The following is an 11,374-nucleotide window of genomic DNA, read 5'->3' on the forward strand; positions in this document are numbered from 1 at the left end:
TCACTGATGTGATAGACATACAAATACTAGTGTAGAGACAGAAACCATAACTTATTTCCAATTTTCATGGAAATGCACATCGGTGTCGTAGAATTCAGACTCAATAGGATTCCAGTTTAAAATAGGATTATTATTTTTCTCCTTTTCTTAAAATATTCCCTTATGTTTTTCTTTTGAATTGCAACTATTATTCATCTATATAGACATACTCTTGCTCTGATCAATCCGAGATACCGTAAACTTTAAAAAAATGCTGATGCATAGGCCTGCATCATGCCGCGAACTTTGAGGAATAAAATTATGTTGTATATTCCTTAAACTTGTTTATAATGTGATTTCGTTTACAATCTAGTTAAACGCCAAGTCCATCCAAGGAAAAGTTTATTTGAATCTACAGAGAAAAATCAAACAGGCATAACGCTGAACTTTCATCAAAATCTGAATGATGTAGAATAAGAAAGTTATAACATTTTAAGGTTTCGCTTATTTGATTTTTTTTATTTTGATTTTTTCTTCTGCATTCATAACATTCGTATACCATACAATTTTCATTACGTAACAAACATAATATATCGGTAATTCATTTTGGTATAAATAGAAACGAAAGAAAAAAAGTCATTCTAAATAAATACGATCTACTATCAACAAAGAAAATTTAACATTTACAGTTTGCAGGAGAATTAGGATTGTCATTATTAGCAGATTGCTTTTAAAAAAATGACACCCCGGAATAAAACAAATTAATACATACATTTATAAATTGAAATGTTGTTTTGTTCATAATTATATAATGATGAAGATGGAGATGAATGAGGATGATGGTGATAATGATGAAAATGAAGGCCATGATGGAGATGGAGATGATGATGGTGATGATGGTCATAAGAGAGTATTTGGTTAAATCACAGATTAAATTAAATTTGATTAAATCACAGGAAAAGAGATTTGATGATCTATATATGTATAAATCAGTATTATTCAAATGAGAGAGTTGATAATGTCCCTCACCTTTTTTTTTTATCATTATCACTGTTTAAAATATACAACATTTATATTTTTACAGATTCGACAAGAAGGACGTCCAACTTGACTTGAGCACAAAATGTTAGAAACAACGCCAGTTCCATTATGTTCGGCATAATGAATAAAGCTTTGTTTCACATGACATTGATGAGGAAATAGTAAAAGCATTATACAGTATGTTTCTATTGAATAAAATACAAAATAAATAGTGAGTTTGTGATACCATCGGTCCCCCCATTTGCATACCGACCAGAATGTGAATAGAATTATAATTGTTCATAATTTGTTTACACCCAGTAAAAAATAAAAAAATCACGCTGTTTAAACCTGTCATTCTAACAACAAGTTGTTTAAACATTTACACAATTGTTTTTTTTGTAATTCTTTAAATGTTTTCAACATCGTGTTACAAAAGTAAACAACTTGTGTCAAGTTTGAACAATGATGTATACGCTTGTTTGATAGTCCCCTTTTATTATTCTAATCAACATTTTGTTGGGGCGGACTTTTACTTTTAAAAAGCGATGTGGGCCAAGCAGTCTGCTACAGGAGCGGCGATCCTGGGGGGGGGGCACAGTGCCCCCTTTTTCGAAGCACTGAAAAAGTGCCCTTTACATAATAAAAATGCCCCCTCACGAACTGTGCCCCTTTCACCTGAGGAAGACTCGTTGTAGGTGTTACCAAGTGCAGTGGCGTAACTATGGGGGGGGTGGCATGGGGGCACGTCCCCCCCCCATCGGCTGGCAAAAAAAAAAACGGGGAAAAGGAGAAAAAGAGGGAGAAAGGAAGAGAAACGTACAGTGGGAAAGAAGAAATTATTGTTCATTATAATGTTATATTATACTTATGTTATGTTACATTACATTTATAAAAAAAAGCAATTTCATAATTTTATGAAACATAAATTGCTCAGGGCCTACGTCTTCATTGTTTCTGGTGCTCGCATTGTCTGTTTAACGAGATATAAAATCCTGTTGTATTAAACCCCCCCCCCCCCCGTTTTCAAGTCAATATACACCAAATATTTTTTCTTGCACTTCGCATCGTCATTGTTTTATGTAGTGACATTGTGCTTCTTTTTCATGACTGCCCCATTTTAAGGTCTTAATATAAACATTTCCTGTCCGTGCTGACGTTCGCATTAGTGGATTGGTGAGATATTCCCGTTTTCTTTCCTTCTCTTCCCGTTTTCTTTCCTTCTTTTCTTCTCTTTTCCTAGCCCTTCTTATCATTGTTTTGTATTTTGTGTATTGTATATATTTGTATGTCCACAGGCGTATCCCGCCAAAAGCATTTGCTTCTAGGGACCTACGCCTTCCTCTGTACACATTTATATTCTTTATGGAAATTGATTTCATGTGAATTCTTGTTAATAAAAATGAAGAAATTTGTAAAATGGAGGAAAATGAATTTTTATTTGAAAAGAAATGAAAATATGTTTGCTCTTCATGAATTCCTAAAATCAGTCCTTAAAATGTCTGATCTGAATGATAAAAAAAAAATTCAGCTTGCGCTTCGCGCTCGCATTATTTGGTTAGTGAAATACGCATTTTCTTCGTGAATTCCTATAAACAAGCCTTAGAATGCCCCTCTTTAGGTCTGAATTTCCTATATTTTCAGTTCGCACTTCGCGCTCGCAATATATGATTAGTGAAATGCGTACGATAATCATGATTACAATGACTACAAAAATTGCTTCATGTGTTAAGATGTAATTGTAACAAAATCAGCATGCGCTTGGCACTCGCATTAGATGACTATATGGTGAGGTAGGTATACTCTTAATGGATTCGTTAATAAAATAGTCCTTAAAATATCCGTTTGGGGGTTAATATATGCAAAAATTTCAGCTCGCGATTCGCGCTCGCATTGTTTGTTTAGCGAGAGAGGTACGTATCATGATTATACAAATTTGTTTGTAATGTCCCTTTTTAGGTCTGAATACAAAAAAAATTTAAGCTCGCGCTTCGTGGTCCCATTATGTGATTAGTGAAATACATATCCGTTAAATGGCACTATCCTTAAAATGCCTCTATTTGGTCAGTATATCTGGTAACTGAGCGCGCTTCGCGCGCGCACTAAGTGACTCAATTTATCTTGCTGGTGTCCCCAATGCCGTGACCCACGGTATGCCACTGACCAAGCGCCCTTCAATTGTCGTATAAGAAGCGAGAATGCCCGCTCTCGAACGTGGTCTGTGCCCCTTTCACCTGATAAGGATCCGTTTTATGTGTAAGCAAGTGCCCCTTGCCTTCTTGTCATTGCCCATTCTCGAATCAGTGCCCCTTTACGCCACTGTGGATATTTTTCTTTGTTTTAAGATAGTGCCCTTTTTTCCCTGTGCCCCTACCCCCCTACTTTCAACTTCGCTCCGCTGCCCCTAGTCCGCTATAAATTATAACGATATAATGATACCAATTATTAGTGCTTCATATCTGTCAGTATTGATGTCATCTTTTCGAATTGGCACTATACTATGGCCCGTACGATTTTCATAATCATCAGAGATGAACCCAGTATCCCGCTAATCGGACTAAGTGAGAGAAAGTCACAAAGTCGTAATGTAAAAAAAAGATGAGGGTCACTCTCTGATGAGTTAATTTGTTCATTGATTACTGTTATTTTATTAACTACAGACCAGCAAAGTTCCTGTGAATAGTGGCCCCAATATTAATAGCAAAGCTTCTTCGATTTATGCATAAAATTTAAGAATAACTACACTTTATAGACAATAACAATTTAGACATCGAAGAAAGCTTTAACTATTATTATTATGTTGCAATACGCTTACAATCAATTTCAAATAGAATTTCTCCCAATACCCCATTTTCCCCCGAGTAATTCGATAAAAAGACCCAACCTTATTTGTGTTCAGGCTCTAAATGATTTTTTTTCCCGATTTTTTACAACGCATCATTTTGGTGCACTGCGCGGGCGGGAAGTCACATTGTATTTAATAACATATGCTTTTTTTTTTTTTTTTTTCAGGAATTCGCATTTAAACTATAATCTAACAATACATTCGGGAATTGAAAGCGAAAGAAAAATTATATGACGCAGAATATACAGAAACACATTAATGGACCGGGGCAACGATTTGCAGGTGATTATTATTAATAATAATAATAATTAAAGATTTGTATAGCGCACATATCCGTCGATGACACTCAAGGCGCACAATTAACAACTTATATAAAACAGAAATAAAATTAATAAATACACAAAAATTAAACAAACTGACAAGAAAAATACACAATCACTTAAAGTTGGTAGTCAAAATAACAATTCGGCCTTATTACACAACAGTTAAGGAAATGCTTCCCTCATGAGGAAAGTCTATAATTTTTTGTGGAATAGCTCTCTTGACTGGCACAACTTAATGTCCAATGGGATTGAATTCCACAAATGGGGACCAGCAACGGAAAAAGATGTGTCATCCCAAGACCTCTTCACTTGTTGGAGCTGGTGAACATTCCCTGAACGAAGACCGAGTCTACATGATCTCTTCACCTCCAGAAGATCTGATAGGTACACTGGTGTATGGTTGGTTTTAAGTTTTTTAAAGACCAAGGAAAGAACTTTATATGAAAGTCTTTGCCTAACAGGCAGCCAGTATTATGTGAAGATAAAAAAAGAGTGAGAAAGTAAATGCCCTATAATTTGTGTTATAAATCTAAAATAAAAAATACGACGATTCTGGATCAGTAAATTTTAAATTGAATGGACAGTGTTTTTTGTACTTGCAGTTCGAGTTTTAGTTTGTTGACAACAGAATAAGCCCATCCGAGAACTACCCTTATAAACATGATAAAGCACCACTAAAGTGTACTGTAAAGTGTGCCCGTCGAACGGTTAGGTTTGAGATTAACACCAAACAACTGTAAATCAGCTGGTACAAAGTCATTGTTTTGTGTCAAGTTCACGCAAAAGAAAGGGAAGTATGAGGAAAGAGATAGGCCCTATTGATTGGGTGGAACTGTGGATTCGTCCCGCGCTACCGGGCCCGCTGTATAGCAAAGTTATAAACAAGCAATTATTGTAAATATCCGGCCGGACATCAGCGGCGTAACAGAGGTCGGTGGCCGGGTGGGGGGGGGGGGGGGGGGGGGGGGGGGTTGGGACAAGAGCCAAAAATTTCCCGGTCATATGTTATGACCATTTCCATTTTCCCTCATTTCCATTTATGCTCTCTATATATATTATACTGTTTTTTATGTTTGTTTTACGAAGTAAGAATGCCCTTCTGTAAAATTGTAATTGATTTGTATTACTTTATATTTCTTTGTATTATGTTTTGAATGGAAATTGAATAAAGAATTGCAATTGAATTGAACAGGCGTAATGGTGTAATGAGTCGACGATTTTGAGATGGCCAGATATTGCGTATCAGGCAAAATTTATCTTTAAAAAAAAGTTGCGAGCGTAGCGAGCGAGCAAAAATTTTGACGTTTTAATACAAAAATCCAATTTTGTGATAGCTTTTGACAAGAAATCCAAGGAATAATATATCTCACTCTTTCTCTTTCCATTCCTTTTTTTGTGTGGTCTGTACGCCACTATGAACAGGATTCTTTGCAGTAGTAGCGTGGAGACTAAAAAAAAAAAAAAAAAAACCGACAGGCGCAGTATGGCGCATGTGCTAAAAAGCTGTTTAATATAAGTCCCGAGCGAGCGAGAATAAAAATCACATTTTCATGACATGACATGACATTAGGCCTATATCCAGTATAAAATCATATCCTACACTTTTCCTTTAGTTTTCTTTCCTCCTTTTTTTTCTTGGTTAATTGTAGAACTTTTGGGGCCATGGCCCAACCCTTCCAATCTCATATACGACAGTGCTATGCGGTTGGGGTCTGTTTGGAGCCCCCAGAACATCTTGATACCAAGGCCATTTAAACATCGGAGATTGCCGCTATTTTTAATCAAATCGCGGGTATATACAGAATATAGCTTTTACACAACACATTTATTCAACCCAGTTCAGCCAAATTTTGAGGGGGCAAAACATAGCAATGTGGGAAAATTTTTTAAAAAGTCGCCAGAGAGCAAAGCGAGCTGGAAATATTATGCCTATTGAAATTAAATTTTAATTATGTGATAGATATCCATTATATTCAGCAAATAACACATTTCATTGTTTCCATTCATTTCATTATTCGTTGTCTCCTATAATTTCTTTTATTTCCTCTTGGGTGTGGAACCAAGACACCCCCCCTCCTCCGCGCCTGTACGCCAGTGATCGAACGTAAAGCTCAATGTAGGAAGGGTCCCTACAGGGGGGGCGTTATATAGAGCCATTTGAAGGTTATAAATAAAGAGCCCCTACTGTGTGGGGTCTTGGGCAAAGCCCCGGTAGCTTATTGCTTAAAATTTAGTAAGCTTATAGCACAATATTATATGCAGTCCACCTTTCTTCCCGCTCTTTATTTTCTATCCTCGGCAGCTCAGTCATTAAGGTTATTTTTTTCTTGTCCCTTTTCTTTGTTTTCCAATCTAGCTTTTGACAAATCCTTTCTACCTTCATTTCCCGCTATTGTTTGCCATTTTGTCATCTTTTAATTTATTTCCCATGCATCATGCTATTGTATTACATAGGCCTATTTCGGAATGATTTGTTCTTTCTCAAATGTTCTTTCGTTCCTTTTCCCGCTTTCCTTCCTTTTCAATTATTTTTTTTTATTCTTCGTTTTCTTTTCGCTTTTACATTTTCTTTTCCCTTTCCTTTTCCTCCTTTCCTTTTCCTCCTTTCCTTTTCCCCTTTCCTTTCCCCCTTTCCCTTCCTTTCTCCCCATTTTCTTTCACTGCATAAGCATGTTTTGCATCGAAATTCATGAATTTCATTTGAAAAAACCCCCATCTTTTAGGGTCATATAAACAAAATAATGAATGTTTTTCATTCGTGCAATGGACAGAATACTTCATTTGGTGAAAGGTGACATAGATCGGCTACGCCTCGTTGAATGGATCATTTCATCTTTCACCTCATGAAGTACAGATGTATTCTGTCCATTGCACTCATAAACATTCATAATGTGTATACTGACTTGACATGGTCACACAACTAATTTACTTTAATATATAAATATTCAAGATTTCCTCTTTTATTTTTGAAAAATGAGGATGCATGTAGTCGTACACTTTTATTTCAGTCAAATAATTTTCGGGAAAAAAAATTAAGAATAGGCACATTTAGGCAGTTCTCTTCCCCTAAAGCTTAATCATGCAATGCCTTGTACGCTGTAAGAAAAAAAAAGGTTATAACTAGAAGCTGTATTACGTATTTGGAACCTTTTAGATTAATCAACAAAGCAAAAAAGAGTGGGATAAACAGCCGATTGAATTGGACAATAATCAAAATGCAGCATTCAAATAATCTCAAAGACTTTTTAATCAATATAAATAATACGGAAATTAAGATAACTACATGTATGTCATGTATGTGATGGATGGAATTCCCAAAATTACTTCCAGGCTAAATCTGAAACACTGCATGATGAACTGCATTGCTGGAATATATTAGGTTTGATTTTTCGAAATCATATTTTTATCATCCAGTGGTTAATAAGGTGTCGGGATCAAGTTACACATTCACGTAAAAAAAGCAATTAGGGTTTTCATTTCAATATTGTAATTGTGATGAAGACTCATTTTCATTTCCCCATACAGTGGCATGAAAAACTATTCCAGTTTTATTCTCAAAAGTTATACCACAGTTTGTTTTTCAGCTATCCAGTCTAACTGAAATAGTTGAAATATAGAATAATGGTGATGATGATAGTAATAATAGTGCTCTATACTTTGCGTTTCGAATTTCCTTTACATGAACATATTTTACTCCGGTTATCGGATCCTGCATTGATGCTCGCTGCTATACGCACTTTCTCCACTCCCTGGGAGCATTCCAACAAGAGTTCCAAGACTCAATCGGTTTGTCTACTATGATATACCGGGTAGGCATACCCATTTACCAGCTGGGTAGAGATTGGCAAAGTTTGGATTGTTGCAATATAGGCCGCGTTGGGATTCGAACACATGACCCTCTGCTTCCGAGGCGAGAGCCATGAACCACGACGCCACGACGCTTCCATTATCTTGTCTTTATCATTTATTGGGAAAACCTTTGAAAAGGGAGTTTGTATATCGTGGAATCATCGAAGCCCAGATTCTTGATTATAATGATTTACTGATTACTCTGAAGGCTATACACGCTTTTAGTTCCGGTCATAAGGGTATTCCCCGACCTGTACAGCGCGTCCCAAAAAAATGTCCCTCTGACATAGGACAGAATTAATTCTAAAATGTGGTAGGATTCTCAAATAAATGTTCACGAGTAGAAAGCTCATTTCATGTTCTAACTTCTCTGAAAATTTCATTGGTCATGCTTCAGCGGTTTTGAATACACACTATGTTACGTAACAATGGTGCATTTTAGCTCATTCCAAGTTTGCAGCATTGATGCATTTCTTCATTGTCTATGGCATGTTAACCCCCATTCTTACATCCAGGATCTGAGCAGGGATAATTCCCTAATCATATCTAGGCTCATCAAATCATAAACTTGACCATGTTCAGAAGGACAAGAAACATAAAAAAAATTAATTTTGTTTGATGATTGATAAGGGGAATCAGTGCACCAACTTGAAAGAAAATGTGAATGATGGATGAGTAAAATGAGCTGAAAAAGGGGGAATCCACAAGTTAATCACCCTTTGCGAATAGGAAAATTTTGACTTTTTCTTTTAAAAAGTTACACTAAATTATTGAACTTGACCTCAGTAGCTAATTAACACAAAAAAAGTAATGAAAACAAAAATGCAGTATTGTTGGAATTATGCATGAAACAGACATGACCCGTTGTCTCAATCATTGTGCATCTCCCGTTTATCAAACATGAAATGAACTGTCAAATACTGTTTTTGCCCTTCTGAACATGCTCAAGGTTGTGATTTGATGAGCCTGGTTAGATCATGGAGATTTCCCTGGTCAGATCAGGGAATTCCTTGGTCAGAACAAGGAGATAGAGGTGATATCTCTTTGGTCAGAATGGTCAAAGGGGGTTGATATGCAAGAAAGTGCAGAACACAAAGCAGTGTTGCATGCATACAAACTTGGAATGGGCTGAAAAGCACCATTGTTACATAATAGGCTGTGTATTCGAAACCACTGAAGTGAGACCAGTGAAATTTTTATAGAAGTTAGAACATGAGATGGGCTTCCTATATCCATACATTTCATTGAGAATAATTTTTATTTTTGGAATTTATTAAGCCGCATATCAGAGGGACATTTTTTTTGGGACGCGCTGTACACTGCAAAAACTCCGGTTTTGATTTAACACCAGTCCGGAGTCTATATAATATGTCCACACCAGAGAAGTGTTAAACAACACCGGTTTTGGTATAAGACTAAACACCAGATAGGTGTTTATACAACACCAATTAGTATTAAAACAGCATCTGTATGATTCCACCGGTGTTGTTTCAATACTTCTCTGGTGTGGACATATGAATTATATAGATTCAGGGCTGGTGTTAAATCGTCGGTGGAATATTTGAATGAATAGAGAAAATGCTAACAAGCATACCGCGGAGAGTTCATTAAAATTGGATATGATGATTATTATGGCACTTCTACGTTTCGCTTATTTTCACGAAACAGCTTCATATATACATGAAACTTATCACAGTGGTATGAAATATGAATGAGAGATTCGATGGTGTCACTCACTCCTCTTTCTTTTGTATTTTATTATGAAATATATATATTTTCATACCCTCCAGGATGTGCATAAAGATATTTTATGAAATCAAGCCAAACTTTAGATTGCCATATCCTCGATTAAATTATCATTATTATGTTTGTTTGATTTTTCTCTTTTCATTCAAATCAACTTTTTGTTGGGGTGATAGACGTGCCCTTTAATCGTAATACAAAACGAATTCATGATAAATTAATGATGTACATCTGTTTTATTTTTTTTAATCGCATGCCTTAGTGTAATTCATTTTGGGGTTGTATGTTGACTTTATCAATTGCCCATGACCTTTCCTGCAGCTAGGTTGGTCACAAACCCTCTACCGAGAACAAAAAGCAGAAAGACCCCCCCCCCCCCCCCCACTCACCACCAAAACCACTGAAAATAGTTATTCATATTATAGTAACAAATGATATTTGATGAGAAACAAAATGAGTAGAATCTGCATTGTGTCATATCATCAACCCCAAGTTTTGGTGACTTAAAAAAAAATTTACAGTGTGTGGAAAATGATTCAGGAGATGTGTTCCAGAAATTGACAAAATGATGTCTATGTGGCGAAAGAGGGCGCTCTTTGAATATCGAATTAATGGCCAAATGCAGTTTAAACATGTTAAATAAACAGTCTATAATATACTTTCAACCCCACCTCTCGAGCCCACTCTTACCCTATCTCTCTCCATCTCTTATTCTCTTTATCTCCGTCTCTCTTCGCTTTTTTCTTCTATTTTTTGCTGATTAAACGATGTGATTATATTTTAGTATAAATATTTACATTGCAGGATGTTAAACGCAAGTCCTATATTAGCTATAATTAAAATTGAATTTATTCTCATAATTCACAAAGTAAATAACAAACAACACAATATAATACAATGCATTTGCAGTGTAGCAAATTCATTCCGTTTAGCAAAAAAAAATAATGAGAGTAGTTATAACAATAACAATAAATGAATGTGAAATATGAATGAACTTGCATATAAATATAGGGCATTGAATGATGTCACGTTGACATTCCTTTTTTTTAAAGAAATGTACATATTATAAGAGGTGTCATTGTTTCTTGTTTGATTTGTATCACGTATACTGATATGGATGTATCGATATTTATTTTGAAATTAAATCTACTAAGAAAATGATCGAAAAGCAGGAATCAGTTAGGCCTATTGACAGTCAGTATTTGAAAGACGTGACCTGGCTCGAACCTCTGAATCAATCTTGAACATTCCCTTGTAGATTGGATTACACGTGCACACTTCATGGCCCTAGGTAGCAGAAGCATCCCCCAAGATTTGCCGGGGGGGGGGGGGTGCTACGTGAGTAATGTAATTCACCATAATTATGTAGCACTCCTGGAAATCTGGTAGGTATGCTAAATAGCAAAAAAAAAATTGCAGAAATTTAGTCAAAATCACCTTCATTTTGTAGTGAAAACCATTTTTTTTCTAAAATCGCTGCAAGGGGCTTTTCATGTGTGTCTCAGATTTTGTGGGTCCTTCACGAGAATGAAGAAGAGAAGTGTACCAACTATGGAAAGCGCCCCCTTGCGTAAAAGCCGTACAAGATTTCACCTTTCAATAAATGCAAGTCTAA

The sequence above is a fragment of the Lytechinus variegatus genome, chromosome 5 (assembly GCF_018143015.1).
Source record: "Lytechinus variegatus isolate NC3 chromosome 5, Lvar_3.0, whole genome shotgun sequence".
In the NCBI taxonomy this organism is placed as follows: domain Eukaryota; kingdom Metazoa; phylum Echinodermata; class Echinoidea; order Temnopleuroida; family Toxopneustidae; genus Lytechinus; species Lytechinus variegatus.